The sequence below is a fragment of the Tasmannia lanceolata genome, unplaced genomic scaffold (genome assembly GCF_043159265.1).
Source record: "Tasmannia lanceolata isolate RefF3 unplaced genomic scaffold, GAP_Taslan_0.1 ptg000012l, whole genome shotgun sequence".
In the NCBI taxonomy this organism is placed as follows: domain Eukaryota; kingdom Viridiplantae; phylum Streptophyta; class Magnoliopsida; order Canellales; family Winteraceae; genus Tasmannia; species Tasmannia lanceolata.
The window spans coordinates 21912985-21929986 of record NW_027518689.1 but is presented as its reverse complement, the minus strand read 5'-3'; the positions used below and the strand labels follow the sequence as shown (position 1 = coordinate 21929986).

General features: G+C 37.0%; 1 protein-coding gene across 8 annotated transcripts in view; it reads right to left on the bottom strand.

Moving 5' to 3' along the window:
* The window catches only part of LOC143887713 (uncharacterized), a 63760-nt gene extending 55720 nt beyond the window's left edge, over nucleotides 1-8040 (bottom strand). For 6 of the 8 annotated variants that reach the window (XM_077391864.1, XM_077391867.1, XM_077391868.1 and 3 more), the window contains exon 1: nucleotides 7767-8035. The gene's annotated coding sequence lies outside the window, so the exon portion shown is untranslated. Of the gene's footprint in view, nucleotides 1-7766 lie in introns of all 8 variants that reach the window. The other 2 variants (XM_077391871.1, XM_077391866.1) reach the window with 2 other exon arrangements.
* Between the last annotated feature and the right edge of the window lie 8962 nt (nucleotides 8041-17002).

Here is a 17002-nt window from a genome sequence, read left to right as displayed (position 1 = left end):
GAGACACTTATTGTGAGAGCGCAATGATTTAGGCATGCCTTGTTTTAGGCGATGGCAAGATGTCCGTGGTGAGTTCGCAAAGGTATATACTCGAAAGGCTTATTATCAATATCATCAGAGGCAAAGACAAGTCCAACCCCGATGAGACTAAGAACAACACACTCAAGCTACTTTGGATCAGCACTCGGCCATGATAGCTGATATGAAAGTAACCTTGAATCGCATTTACAAGCATCTTGGGCTTAAGGCTCCCAGAGAGAGGCCACGACTACTAAGAATTCATGCTCAGCCTACCCATCTCCTTCTTCCCCAGTTGATGAGGCTACATCTCAAGAAGGGGAGGAAGATGCCATGACCGATATTGTTGAACCCCAAGACATGCCAGACGCAGATGATGCTAGTGATGGGCCGGATGTTCTTGGTTATGGGGCTGACACTGATGATCCAGTTGCCGAGCATACTGAGACTGAGCCTATTTCAGAGATTGCAGACACATAGGCCATGATAAGCATTGTTACTGAGGATACTGATGTTGCAAAAGGTCCCACTTTTTTTTAATTGGTAGCTAGATATATTAATAGAAAAGACTGAGATGGTCAAAGTACAATATATGAAAAAGAGAACAACAAAACTATGAAAAAGAAAACAACATATGGCCCCACTATTACAGAGGAGATTTTGGTAGATGTTGTTCACATGGATATGGCGTTGCTTTGGGCATTACATTTGACACGGTCGAGATCTTTTATGCGGTTTCTGCGAGTGACCATTTACAGTCCATGATTGGCCTCAGCCGAATTGCCACTTTTCCATTCCGTCGCACTTACCGGGATAGACCGCTTTTTATGGCCTATATCAAGGTGACTTTGACGACCTTCTACTCCTATTGCAAGAGTGGGTCATTTACATATTTGATCCGGGCGGAATAGAACTATAGGCGAGTTCTTTTCAAGAGGGGGAGACTGATGCAAATCGTAAGCCCAATAAAAGGCATATTTGCCCATTAGAACTATTAGGATTTTTATTTCCATGTCATTTAGGTTCTAAGATTTTGATTTCCATGTTTTAGTTTTTAGGGCTTTTATTTTCCAAGTTATTTTATTTTCTCGTTATTTCAATTGCATATATAAGGCCTTCATGTATTACGGATTTTAGAGAACCTTTGATGAATTAATGAATTGAGAATACATTTCTCCCTTATTTCTCTCTTTCTTTCCCTTCTTCTTCTTCTTCTTCTTCTTCTCTTTCTCTTTCTCTTTCCCTATTCTTCCTCCTCTCTTCTTCTATCCTTCTTCTCCTACTCTTCCCCCCCCCCTCCCCCCCAACTTTCCTCACCCTTTCCGGTTGGGTTTATCAACCGCTTCTTTTCTTCTTTCCCTTCTTCTCTTTTCCCCTCAATCATCTATTTCCCCTCCCCGAATCAAATCAACTATGAGGAAAAATTTCCACCTATAGCCATGCTTAAGTCAATTAGAATTTTATTGCCAATAGCTGTGTATTATGATTACGAGATTTGGCACATGGACGTCAAAACCGCCTTTTTATAGAAATATTTAGGAAGATATGATCCAACCTGGGGGTTTGGAGGCTAATGAAGAGGGTAATCGAAAAGCATGCAAGTTGCTCGAGTCCATTTATAGATCGAAGCAAGTAACACGCAGTTAGAACCCCGTTTTGATGAGGCAATCAAAGAATTTGGCTTCTAATAAAAACACAAGTGTTTATAAAAAGGTTAGCGAAAGTGTTGTCATCTTTTTAGTATTGTATAAAGATGACATTATACTCATTGGAAATGATGTAAGAATGTTATTTAATACAAACATATAGATATCTAGTCATTTCGCTATGATAGACTTAGAAGAGACGTCTGACGTTCAAGGTCTTGAAGTGTTTAGAGACCAGAAGAATAGATTATTAGGACTTTCCAAGAGAGTCATACCAATAAGATTTTGGTTAAGTTTAATATGGAGGATTCCAAGAAAGGGTTGTTTCCCTTTAGGCATTGAAACAGGCTCTCTAAAAAGATGTCCCCAAAGACGTCTAAAGAGGAGAAGATGAGAATCACTCCCTATGCATCAGTTGTGAAAAGTTTGATGTATCTCATGTAATGAACTAGGCCAGATATCTATTACTCTATGTGGTCAGCAGAAGTCTGACTCAAGTCCCAAGCACTAGACAGTAGTAAAACATATCATCACGTACCTCAGGAGAGCAAAACATTACTGCTTGTCTATGAAGGAGATGGTTTGATCTTCTCATGATATATTGACTCGAACTTTCAGTCTGATGTCGATGACAAGAAATTGTCATATGGTTTCGTGTTTACTTTCGCTAATGAAGCAGTGAGTTAGAGAAGTTGCATGACACCCCACTGGACTCCACAACTAGGGAGAATACATTTACTACATGTGATGCGGCAAAGTAAGTAGTATGGTTGTGGAAGTTCATGGATGAATTTAGGGTTGTACCCTTTGTGGAGAAACCTCTTACCTTGAATTGTGAAAACAGTGGAGAAATAGCTTAAGCAGAGGAGCCGAAATCTCACCAGAAGTCAAAGAATATTTTCAGAAGTATCACGTGATCGATGTAGCCATTACAAAGATTGCTTCAGTGGACAGGGTGGATCTCTTGACCAAGTCTCTTAGTCAGAAAGTATTTGACAAACACTTAGAGGGAATGAGTCTTAGGATGTAATGACGGGCTTTAAAAGTGAGAGATTGTTAGTGTATATGCCCTAAAAGTCAGTGTTTATGTAATAAACCTTTATTAATTGATTGATTTCATGAAATTTCTTGAGTAAATTAAAAGGAATGTGTAATGTGCTTTTGATATTGAATACATGTTTTCCTAAGTAGAAGTAAGATGTCATGCCCATGGATTCACGGATCCAAAGGGGCAGAGAGATATGGCATTCCAGTCCTTTGCAAGCCTAAAACGTTCCTAGTTGGGGTTGAGAATAGACATCTCCCTTCCTGTACAAAATTGGTATCAAGCCCTCCATACACACATTGGTATGCTTATCTCAGTCACTGAGGTAGTAGACCCCAAGCAGGTAGTATGGGTGCGGTAAAGGGTTTACGCATTGAATGGGATCACTACATCTTAAAATAACATGTTGACAAGGAATAAGGGTAAGGTTATCTGCTTCTTGTAACTAATAGTACCATTATTACACCTATCAAAGAAATGAGATTCATTAGGTAGGGTTTCCAGGATAATTATTGTGGATGTCTTCTCACAATAATCGTGTTGGAGAACGCACCAAGTCAAATCGAATGAATGAAAAATGATGTTCCAGCATGAATAGGGATCATAAATTCTCCCATTTTCACTCAGACGGGACCCTTTGTCTCCTTGGACCAGAGAGGTCATGATGGTATGTGGGTCTGCTCTCTAGTTTTGGTCAGCCTCACAATATTTCTCGATCAGGAATTGTATTCGGATATGCTGGACTATAAGAGTAACCCAACAAGATCAATAGTAATGCCCAATAAGGAATATGCCACCTCGAAAAGAGGAAAGTCATTACGATTTCAATCACAGCGTGGACATATGAAATCTAGCCAAGTGATTTGATAAAAAGTTTATCAAAGGAATTTTCAAATATATATATATATATATATATATATATATATATATATATATATATATATATATATATATATGTTTCAAATGGTTTTTGCAAATGCATTTGTGGGTCCATGCTGATGAAAGGAAGGCTAAGAAGCATGTGTACTCTCGGGAGGCCCACACACTCATGTCGGGTGCGTATCGGGTGCGGGTGCTCTTGGCTACTTTTTGGGTACGTACCCGGTACGCACCCAAACAGCAAACAAAACGAAAATCCAATTTGGGGGTTTGTGTACGCATCAAGTGGCACCCGGTTCGAATTAAATCGAAAATTATAGATTTACAATAGAGGGGTTGTCCCAATTAACAAAAGGAGGGTTGAATATATCAAAATATCTAACATATATATATCCCGTAATTAAAAACCTAACAACCTAGAAGTAATATTAGATTTTGTTGAAGTAATATTAGATTTTAGTGATGTTATTGTTATTTGATTGTTCTCTAATTAAATTGTTTGAATTCTTTAACAAAATATTTAATTTTTTTATTATTATAAATATATAATAAAATATAAAAATATATTATATTCAGCGTACCCCCACGTAACCGTATCCTTTTTTTTTTTAAATCACGTATCCACGTACCCGTATCGTGTTGTACCCGCACCCCGTACCCATATCTGTGCTTCACTGACGGAAGGTATACCATGTGGCGGGCCCATGGGGTAAAAAATGTCTACCCCCCATAGGACCCAGCCTAGTAAATAAGGATTAGAAGAAGGATCTAAACATGAAGATGTGATTAAAGGGTATTTTGGCAATCTAAGAGCCACTTGCCTAAGTGCAATCATAGTTGGACTTAAGAGCATGGTCGCAGTAGAACTCTGAGTCCTGGAGGATGGGTCATCGGATCCCTACAATGATCCCACTCATAACTCGCTTGACCAGTGAGAGTTCTTAAAGAATTTAGGTCCCGGATTTAAAGAGAGCATGAGCATATATATATTTAATGATGTGTAAGAGTAGAGGATATGCGCACTAGCATTAGTGTATGCACTCAACTGCATATAGCATAGTAGCGGTGTATGAGAGATTAATTAATTGTCTAATTAATTAATTAATTTTGGATAAAGAGAAAGAGAAAGTTGGAATTCTAATTGGCTAAGGAAGGATGAAAGGAATTTTAAGAGCCAAGAGAAATGAGGGAGATTTAAGAGAGAAATACGGAAATAGAATTTGGAGAGAGAGAGAGAGAGAGGAGCCCTTTATGGACTCCAAATTGCAAAAATGTTAGAACAATAGGGGCCCACTTGTTTTTATGTCAGAAGGACTCCCTTCCCCTTATATTAACGCAAAAGGTGTGGAGAGGTGATTTTACGAAAATTCAAAAGAAATCTCCTCTCTCTCGTCTCTCCTTTCTCATCTTATCCATCTTAGCCTTTGGATTTTTATATCTTGGAGCTTTGGCTTGGAGCCTAGACAAGAGGCATCCTAGAGACTCCGTATGTGCATTCAAGGAAAGCCACTATTTCAGTTTCTGGGGTTTCTATCGAGATAAGATCGGAAACCGAATTGGGAGTAGATCAAGCAGAAATATCGTTATTCCGATCTTAAGGTATATGATTCTAAATCACCTAAATTTAATTTTTAAAACTAATGAAATCTAATAACTGGGATTTTGGGTGGGATAAAGGAAAAAATTAGTTTGTTTTTCTGATGCATTTACAATCTCTTTTTTCAACATGTTGTGATCGAGGTATCCTTTCCAAAAAAAAGGGAAGTGACTAAGTGGTCATAGGAGCTTGGGATAGACACCAAGAGATTTAGAGAAGTAGTGCCATATCCTCCTCTTCCAGCTTGCACCCAACATTCAACAATTCTAAGACCATGACGTTGAAAGTGTTGAGATGCCCTAGTACGCTTGTGTTTTCTTTCATCCGAATAGCATATGGTTGCTTCTTGAAAAACAACTTGTTGATGAGCGATTTCTCCCTATAGAGATTCTCGAGTTTACTACAAATCCCGATTGTAGTTGCTTCAGCAATTACGTTGTAAACAACTTCATCCGCCAAACATAGACGGATCACGTAAGCCGCCTTCATATTCAGCTCTTCCCAATTGTTGTCAGTCATCTTTTCTAGTTTCTTATCTTTGCCTGACAAAGCCTTCACCAAACATTACTGAATTACGAGATCTCTCACTCTTGTTTGTCACGGGCAGAAGTTGTCTACCCCATTGAATTTCTCCACCTCGAACTTGGCTCTCGTCATCACTGCAACCGCACAAAACCTAATCGCTCCAATACCACTTCGTAGAAAAACCGAGAAATATCTTCTAAAATATAATCATAACACGATGTGCAGCAAACATCAAGAAAAAATACAAGAAACACAATCACACAAAGCAATAAGACAAGATTTATTGTGCATGCGTCTACGAGAGAAGAGTTCCACTATCATGATTTTAGGCCTACAAAACTCTCCTTCTCGACTATGAAAGCACAAAGAAAAACCAACAAACCGCAACCCTAATATGTGGCTTATATATCAGCTCAACCAGAGTGTGGGTTGTGCACAATAGTACATCAGGGTCCTGTATAATGTCATAATGCAAGACATCTACACAACAAGTTATTAGCTATTAATGCTAACAAAGTGATCAAATAATCACTTGAAATGATGATTGATGTGCCTTATAAAATCATGAACGAAGAACCAAAAAAATGGATATGACAGCATACTAGGTGAATCAATGGAGATGGAAGAGATGGACAAATGTAAAAATAATATAACGATTTCTATATCAATTTATATTGATTCATTTTTATTAGATCCTAGTTGAAGCCTTCAATGGGTACTCATAAATTCACGCATGTTCAAGGTCAAGACATGTATCTTTCCGTCGTGGAGATTATGTACCAGATTTCATCTTCGAGAGTTTTGATTGATGAATGTTCTTCTATACTTCAAAACTTGAGGACTAGTATTTTTAAACCAGGAAGAATAATGCATGCAAAAACTAACAAGAACGTGTGGTTTGTCATTAACTGAACTAGTCGCTTGTGTTTCAAATTTTATTTTTGTCATTTTATGTGTAGGTTACTTTTCAGGCATCAAATCTTGTTCATTTAGCTAGATTTTAGTATTATTAGAAAGGTTTTTTTATTACATATCTAACGAACCTAAATCATAAGATTTGGACGTGATTTGAGGAAGTTACGATGATTTACAGACGTAATACATGTCTATTAAGATATTTCTATTTTAGGATTTTTTTTTTACTTTTATTTAAGTTACGAACGACTGAAATTAATTAGTTGCTTAGGTTTCAAGTTAGCTTTTAGGGTTTCTTTTCTTATAAATAGATGTTATCAAAGCATTGTAACGGGCTTCTTAAATTATTGAATGAAAATTGACTTTTAAGCTTTTGAGTTCCTTGAGAACTTTTGGGTTGCTAGGATCAAGGTTTTAAATCTCGGTTTCGGTCATCACCGAAACCGAAACGTTTCGGTTTCGGTACGAAATTTCGGACGAAATCTTGTAAAAATTTCACCGAAATTTCGAAATTTCCGAAACGTTTCACCGAAATTTTGTACTTCACCAAAACGTTTCACCGAAATTTCCGAAATTTCACCGAAATTTTACCGAAACGAAACGTTTCGGCCGAAATTTCCGAAACGTTTCGGCGAAGTTTGGTACTTTTCCGACTCACAGTGAATTTCGTTTCGGTTTCCACCGAAACCGAAATATTTCGGCCGAAACGAAACGTTTCGGCCAAAATTTAAAACTATGGCTAGAATTAGCCCCTCCAAGAGTATTTTCTCGTTTCGCTCCGAGAAACTCGACCTCGACGAGATCAAAGTAAATATCATCCCCTTTGACGGTGATCGAAGTATTCTATTCCTTATGACGATAATTGAAGGGACCATTTTCTTCTTTATCAGCACAAAGAAAGAGACAAGGTGTCCCAAAAAAAAAACAATCAAGGAGTGAAAAGCGCAAACAAAAAAAAACTTATGGAGAAATCAAAGGGCATACATTCTTCTTCATCTTCTGCAGGTGAAGCAGAAAAAATAAAATAAAAAATAAACAGAGATGGAAAATGAGAGAAAAAATGGCATAGCTTCAAAGACAAAACAGAAATAAAAACTAAAAAAAAAAAGAAATGAAAAAAAATAAAATGAAATAAAAATACCTAGATTTCCGCCTGGAACATACGCAGCTTCTTCTTCTTCATCTTACCGTGGCTAGGGTTTAGGGTTTACAGTTAGGAAGCTCGGGCGTTTTTCTTCGGGAGAGAGAGGGAGAGAGAGATGCAAAGAGTGTAACGCAGGCGAGAGAGAAAGAGAGAGAGAGTATAACGCAGGTTTTATGAGATTTTTTAGTTTTTTTCTAGGGCGATGATATTTCACCCTCCCGTAAACGGATAAAATCCCCCCTTTACTGTGAGGAGTGGTTTACTGCTTTAGGATAAATTCACCACTATTAACTTTTTTCATTTGCCTTTAAAACCTAACGAATAACGTTATGGAGGGGGTTTTATCCAGGGGGGGGTGGGGGTGTGAGGGATATCATTTCCCTTTTTCCATTACTTAAAAGTTAAGGGCTTGAGGCTCTGTTTGGAAGGGTAAGAAAACAGTTCGACGGGTAGAATTTCCTAAAAAAGTGTGGAAAGGAAAGAAATTTCTAAAATTTATTATTTTTTCACACAGGAGGAAGACAGCAAGAACCAGCCCTAGTCAATTTTTACTTAGGAGACCGACCTTCAATTTAAGATAATATCACTCTAAGTTAACTATAATCACCTCATATTTCCTCTAAATTGTTAAAATAAAAAAAATCTATGAAAAAAATTTGCACTAGAAATGTGTTTCTTTCCATCCAAATTAGGGAACTTTTAAGGATTCATACGACGATGTTTTCCTCTCCGTGATTTAGTGGGAAATGATATTCTTACTGCTTATTTAGAAGGATTTCATCATTTCAAAGTCATTTCAATGTAAAACTTGCAGACCTCCAATGGCTGGAGACAATCAACGGCCACCGGTGTCCCTTCTTCTCCAAGCCATTATGTTGTTGGATGAAACTCTAGCTAGCGAAAGGTGGTCTAGACGGAAAGAGCACCTTTCGCTATTAGAAATCATATATAAATCTAATGTAGGTATTACTTATTAGATCTTTGTCCGATGACCGACGTACCACCTTTTGTTGGTTTTGGACTTTCCTCCTATGCCAAATCGTCTAGACGGGACGGTGTGACAACTGGTGATGATAGATATGGCATTTATTTGAAAATTTAACCCTTAAATATGGTTGTTTTGGTCATTATCATAGTTTTTATTTCCTAAGACCCTGATCAGTGTCTGATGTGTGAGATGGCCGGTGACAGGTTTGGTAGATATGACAGTTATGTAAAAATTTAACCCTTAAACAAGGTTGTTTTGGTCATTATCGTAATTTTATTTCCAAAACAAGACCCCAATTATTGTTTGACGTGTGTGACAACTGGTGACACGTCTGGTAGATTTGACATTTATTTGAAAATTTTAACAGTCGGATAGATATGAAATTTATTTGAAAATTTAACCCTTAAATAAGGTTTTTTTGGTCATTATCATAATTTTTATTTCCCGAACGAGTCCCCAATTAGTGTTTGCCGTGTGTGACTGTGGGTGACAAGTCTTGTAGATATGACATTTACTTGAAAATTTTAACCCTTAAATAAGGTTGTTTTGGTCATTATCATAGTTTTTATTTCCCGAACAAGTCCCCAATTAGTGTTTGCGTGTTTGACAATGGGTGACAGGTCTGGTAGATATGACATTTATTTGAAAATTTAACAGTAGATATGAAATTTATTTGAAAATTTAACCCTTCAATAAGGTTGTTCTAGTCACTATCATCATTTTTATTTCCTGAACAAGACCCCAATTAGTGTTTGACGTGTGTGACGGCTGGTGACGGGTCTGGCATATATGACATCTACTTGAAAATTTAACCCTTAAATAAGGTTGTTTTGGCCATTATCATAGTTTTTTATTTCTCGAACAAGTCCCCGATTTCTGTTTGACCTATGTGACAGGCAGTGACAGATCCTGTAGATATGACATTTACTTGAAAATTTAACCCTTAAATAAGGTTGGTTTAGTCATTATCATAGTTTTTATTTTTAAATCAAGAACCCGATTATTGTTTGACCCATGAACGGCTGGTGACAGCTCTGATACATATGACATTTATTTGAAAATTTAACCCTTAAATAAGGTTGTTTTGGACTTTATCATCTAAGGATAAATCCTCACCTTTGGTGGCCTTGGCAAAGATGGATGGTTGGGATGCCCTCATGATTGTGGAATCATATGGTTGTTAATAACAACCAAACTACTTTAAGCTTATCAAGAAAAAAACATAATCTATTTTTAAGGGAAGTTGGGTCAGGAAAGGAAACATGATGGAGAGTTTTTCTCTTCTCGCAACCTCTGCATTTTAGGCTCATCGGGTGTCACGCCCCAAACCACCGCCACAGCTTGGAACATAACAGCGCCACATACCTGTAAAGAAACTCTACAAGCATGCAAGGCTACCTATATAACAGAACCATGCTCAAATACTATAATAAATAAAATCCATAACCATCCATGAAACCAGTTAAACAAATAATCTTTGAGTATCAAACTCTCACCCTCAACCCAATAACTAAATACTGAATTAAAACATGTATACCAACAACTACTCACTCTATAAATTAAATTTAAAATAAAAGTCTTCATCCACATGTTAATCTCCCTTTGCTACTCCAACCTCGTGCTGGAATCACGCCTCAAGATTTGAAATTTGTAAAGCACGGGTGAGCTAAAGCTCATGTGAAGTAATAAGAAATACACTAACAGATAGAATATCAATTACAGAGATAATCAAAGCAAATGGTCAAAATCAAATTTCAGATGGTATTTCGATATAGATATCAATATCAGAATTCAATACATCTTGGGTTCAGAAATATCTTAGTTTATTATTATTCAGAAATTTGATTGTCGACAGTTATCAGGGTATTATGCGACCCACTGACTGGGTCTAGAATTGGCCAATAATTTAGTTCAGAATGTTCAGTCTGCCAATGTATTATGCATTCCCCATTGGCTTGGGTCCAGAAATAACTTCTCAAGTATTGCCAATATTCAATGGTTCGATATTCAATATGGGTTTCAATAGATGAAGATACCGAGTTCAATACAATAATAAGTTAGAAGAATCAATAAGGGATTATATCCTCAAACATTCAAATTTCGATAATATACTGGATTCATAATTCTTTTGGGATACTACATCAGTAATCTAATATGGATGGAATCAAAAGAATCAATAGGAATCCAAGAGGGTTTGTGAATAACCCATTATAGTAATCCTTATTACTCACCTCGATCACGAGTCCAGTGTCGGGTCGGTCGTGTAATCGTTCTTCAATCACCTACTGTCACATTATAATGGATTTTCAATTAATTTTCTATTGAATCTCTCCTTGTACTATTTAAGTATTCTTAGTCAATTCAGTTATTATTGGGCCGAAGGAAACAAGCCAGAACAATTGACCTTAACTCTGGAATCTCAAAAACATACTCGCGGTTTTCAGTGGGTTCGGACGTCCAACTGAAGTCTCCGGGCATCCGAGCGCCTCTTCGAAAGACCCTTCGGGCGCCTTCGAGAACTTACTAAGAAAATCCGAACTCTCGGTTTTCTTATTCTTACGCGTTCGGCGCTCGACTCTGGCTTCCGCATACCTCTTTTCGGGCGTCTGAATCGCGAGCTGGATTTTTGCGTGAGAAATCCAGTTTCTTCCCAATTTCACATAATCTTTAGGGAATCATAACTTTTTAGTTTGACCTCCGTTTCACATGAGGTTAGATCCGATGGACTCTGTACAACGAGAGGATTCAATCAAACCCAATTTTGTGCTTCGAAACTCACTGAATGGAGATCAAAGTGAAACTTTATGATCTAGGTCAAAATTATAAGATTTCAATTTTCGAGGCTAAAATGATTTTATCTTAAGCTCGTAGGGGATTCCAATACAAAGCGAACCTCCAAGGAAGCTGAGTTCACTCATGGAGTTAACGTAGAATGCAATTAAACCATAGATTCATATTTCCTAAACATGTTTCTTCTTCTTTTAGGATTCTTTAACATATAAAAGTCATCTTGGAATAAAGATCTTACCTTGATTAATATTTTTAAATCCTTGTTCTTTGTTCCCTTCTCCTTCCATGCGAATTCCACTCCCTTGGGCTGAACAAAACATTTAGGGTTTGATTTGGTCTCCCCAAACTCTCTTAAGGTTATATTTATAGGCTTCTCAAAGAAGCCCTAATCTAATACTAATTCTATAGGACAAAAATGCCCCTCTCAATTATAGGAGGACTAATTTTAGTAAAGGGGTATTTCAGGGTATTTCATCAGGTTCCTATTTCCGCATGACGACATAACATCTTTTTTCCTTTGGAAATCCACATAAAAGAATGGAGAAGAGGCCGGTTCCCATCACCGACTGTTGTGAAGCAAGGAGAAACTTGGAGTGACGAGTTTCCATTGTTTAGTAACTTCTCCTGGCGTCGCTTGTGCAAGAGAAATTGATAATAATGGCTTTCGGCAAGTCGCTTCTATTCGGTTTGTTTGAAAGCCATTAAAATCTAATGGATTCTTCAATGTTTCTCGCCAAAGATCCTCTCTGTGCTCATATGGAATCAAGCTCTAACATATCATAGTTTTTTAATTTCCTGAACAAGACCTGATAGTGTTTGACGTGTGATGTCTGGTGCCAGATCTGGTAGATATGATATTTACTCGAAAATTTAACCCTTAAATAAAGTTGTTTTGGTCATTATCATAGTTTTAATTTCCAGAACAAGACCACGGTTAGTGTTTGACGTGTGTCAGGGCTAGTGACAGTTTAGAAAGATATGACATTTATTTGAAAATTTAACCCTTAAATAAGGTTGTTTTGGTCATTATCATAGTTTTTATTCCCAAACAGAGCCACTTTTATAAGTACTTTCCTAAATTTATTGTCTATGTAAATAACGGCCGTAGATATCCACGTACGTTGTTTTCATAATGGGGCAAACTCAGCTTGTTTTAGGCTTTTAAATTGGCTGCCGGACGTATTTTGGGAATTATATTAGCCTTCTAAGAGCTTGTTAAACAATATAAACGAAGGTGAGTTCACCCTTTTAAAATTTTATTATCTTATGGGCAATTAGACTTGTAGTGGCCCAGCTTCACGCAATTAAAGCATTTGCCCTTCTTTTTACCATTAAAATTTTCCTTCATTGAAAAATTTGTTAAATTTCTTATTGAAGGGTTTCTTCTTAGGGAACTAGTTCTTCAATTTTTCAGAGGGCGAAGCCAAAGTGACATTAGCATGAGAGGGCGATGCTCTCCTTTCCCTGCGTTGGCGTTCAAGGCTTAATAACAAGGATATGGTATTGATTGTGATATCCCTCTCCCCAGAGAAATTAATAACCACTACAATTGGATCCCAAGATGGAGCAAGCATATCAAGTATCATAGAAATTTGCCAACGATCAGGTATAGGGCTTCCAACTGCAGCCAATTCTTTGGCTATAAGATTCATTTTACTGACATGGTCGTAGATAAAGTCGACTCTTTCATTCAAGCGGTGTTAAATCTTTCGATCACTTCGATGTGACAAACCTCCTGCACTAGCAGGTGCTTCAATGGGTCTAGGAATATTAAGAACATACTTGACTTTATCTTGGAAAAGTATGTGCATGATTCTCCTTTTCGAGGTCGAGAAATTCATGCCATTCAAACGCTCAGTTTTACTTAATTCGGCACTAACAACTTTTGATGTCATACTAATAGAATGATAATAATTAAAGAGAATGAAATAACCTACCCGATTCTTGTTCTATAAAACAAGACTTCTTCCTCTCCCTTGATTATTTTCCCAAAGATTTTGTAGCAACAGAGGAGTTTAGGACCAGAGAATATTATCTTCTCCCATTATCACCACGGATGTAAAGTTTGATCTACTAGCTTGTGGCTACTTTGACGGTAACAAGAAGTGAGAATATTTCTCAAAGAGATCTTGGCCATTGGATCTGCCTCAACTAAAGCTTTGATACCAATGTCTCCACATGAAAAGTCGATGTTACGATTGGATCATCTTCAATCAAATTGGCGCTAGATAGATCTTCCTCTCGTTATCAATCGATCTTCGAGATTGGATTGTCTTCAATCTACCTTATATTGCCTTTCAATATTCAAAGAGAAGTAGAAAACAAGATCAAGAAGGAGAAATTGTTTTTGGTAGAGAAAAAATAGTGAGAGAATTAATTTTGGAATGTCTAGTTTCTTCTTTCACAAGAGTCCTTTTTTGCATGGATTTCTATTGTAGACAGATTTGCTTTTTAATGCAAATTTCCTACTTTGCTATTTCATAGGAACCACAACATCCATCATGGGTGAGGTGGCAATTAGTTATATGAGTATCCAATCAAATTTACCCATCTTTTCCGCCAAGACATATCCACAATTAATTGGTCATTAGGCTTCCCAATAGCATTTTCTCCATCTCCCTGTCTATTAGCTTTATAGAGAGGATTTCATGGCAATTGGTTGACAGATCCAAATCAAGTCGTCAATGCACGCTGACTTCGCAGTGTCCATATTAAATCTCAATTTGCAAATATGCCATGTGGTTTAAAAAAATTAATGCTAGCATATCTATTAGTATTCAATATAACATGTGGATGACCAATACGATTAATGCTAGCATATCTATTAATATTCAATATAACATGTGGATGAACAATACGAAATCCACTGCTCATGTTTTGGTTTAATAAGTTATACAACAAATTTTTTTATAACTAGTTTGTCAAAAAGATTTTTAAATCAAATTCTAGACACCCCATTTTGTCAAGGTCATGCTAATGATAGGTTATCGTGAAGACATTTCCTATGTTAAGTCCCAGAACTTTTCTGGTCTTTCTCTCGACCTCTCTCTAGTTTTCAGAGTGAAAATATTTCATTAAAACAAGTTTCTGTTTCAAAAAGTTAAACCAAAGCCCGCCTTTGCACGGCACCCGTCTGTACAACACCACCAAAAAACCAGTTTCTACACGGCACTGAACCAAAAACTAACTTTCGGAAACTGAGAATCACTCTCGGAAACCAAGAATCGATTTTGGGAAAAAATCACTTTTTAATATAAAAAAGCCCTCCCTATGATTCCCCAAAATTGCAAATTGCGATTTGGGAATCACAACCTACGATTTACTAGGAGAAATTGCAGGTTGTGATTTCAAATTGCAACCTGCAATTTTCCCCTGCCGACCTGACACCTGTTTCAGAGGAAATCACAGGTTACAATCTCAAATCGCAATTTCTAATTTCTGTATTTTTGCCTATATATACGTGTTCAATTTTCATTTCTCATCAGGTCAGATTCAGATCAGATCAGATCATCTAGGTTTTGGTTTTTGACTTTTATTTTCTTAGAAATTAGTTTCTTTCAAAATTTCTAGTTCATTTTTCAAAAGAGAGAGAAATACAAGAGAAACTTCCTGACTTTCCCTAGAAATTGATACCTTACCCAATTTCCCCTGAAATTCCTTACAAACCCGGGCATCGACACTCTGCCGAAATTCTGAGGATTCAGAGCGGTACCATTCTACTACGAGCTCGAAGACGCTGGCTCTTTTGCCGAAATTCTGAAGGCAATATTATTCCTTTGTTAGGTATATTTAAAACTTTATATATTTCATTTACAAAAGCCTGGAGTGTATAGTTATAGGGTTTGGGGATCCTCTAGCCCCAAACCCTTAGCATAAGTCCCCTTCTTTTTTCTTTCTTCATTAACATGGAGGTTATTTCATTAAGTCCAGTTATTTGTACGCAACAAACAATATGATTAATGATTGACCATTCTCCTCATTATTTGTAAGTGCAACGGGAAAATATGGGCCTCGACCCCCAATCCCCCCATGAATCCACAGGGAAGTCTATTTCAATCATCATAGTATTTTTGTTTATAAACACACTAGATTAAGGAAGCTCCCCCTCTATTACTAAATAAAAAAATCCCTCTTTATTCTTTGTAAAGGCCATTCTTTAATTTTCATTTTTCATCAACGATAATCAACTAGCTTGAGATTGCCTCCGCTTCTAGGTGCTCACTTCACTTGTTCAAAGAGGGCTTACGCCTAAGAAGTAGATTTAGGGGTAATTTCAATCTTGTGAACATTATCGTTCGTCGGAGATTGAATTAAAGAGGGCCCTTTACCTTTCTTTATGTATTCTATAAACAACCAAAATACCTAAATTCCTCATTATTTTCACACTTTCCTTCCGTTTGAAACCCAACTGGAGAATAAGCTTAATCGTGATAAAGGTTTAAAAATAATTTCTGCGAACTTTTCCCAAAACCGCCAAATCAAGTCAAGAGAGCGGGTTTACCCGGGCATAAGAGCTGCCTAATACCTTCCCCCAAAGTAACCATATCCCTTACCCAGATTTCTGTCCAGACCATGCCTAAAAACAGAGTTAATTGCGGCTTCTAGGCCATGACCTAGATGGTAACTTTAGTCACTGCTCTTCCTATGAAATTCGGATCTTTATCCCTAATTCATCAGAAACGCTCGAGTGAGGAGATGAAGTGAAAAAGGCGCCCGCTCCCCCAGACTGTCCGGCATCCACATAAATATTATATTTTGTAAAAGATTTTGAGAAAGAATTTATATTTTATCTCCAAGATATTATAGTTAATTCATCAGAAACACCCAACAACAATGTACCAATGATTGCAGAAGGGCTGATGTACTTCACTTAAGAAGGATTCAACGGATTTGATTGCAACATACATTGCAGTTGGGTGTCCCAGGTGATGAAAAGGGGTGCATTTATCATTTCTCGTATTATTTTAATGGCAAAGGGTCAAATGTTCGATTTTTAATCTTACCCAGGGCCCTTATGAGGATATTATTATATGGAGGAACTGATTTCTATATTTTAATAGGGAAGGGTCTTATCGTTAATATCCAAACTTTTGGGGTTTAATTACAATGTATTACTGGCATTATTGTAATTAGTGGTAGTGTGTTTAATTCTCATAATTGAATTAGGAAAGAGCACGAGTTATGAGGTAACACATAATAAGTGTCATTAAGCTACGTGCTTTTAAAACCATGGTACATGGTATGAGACAACACTTAATAAGTGGAATTAAGGCGCATACTGTGTGGTGTTAAAAATCTACGGCACATGATATAACACTTAATAAGTGCCATTACGGCACAAAATGTATGACTTTTAAAATCCATGGCACGGGTTATGCGATGACATTTAATAAGTCATTTAGTTATATAACGCGTTTTAGAATTGATATCCCCCCCCCCCCTCTGGCGGATAAAA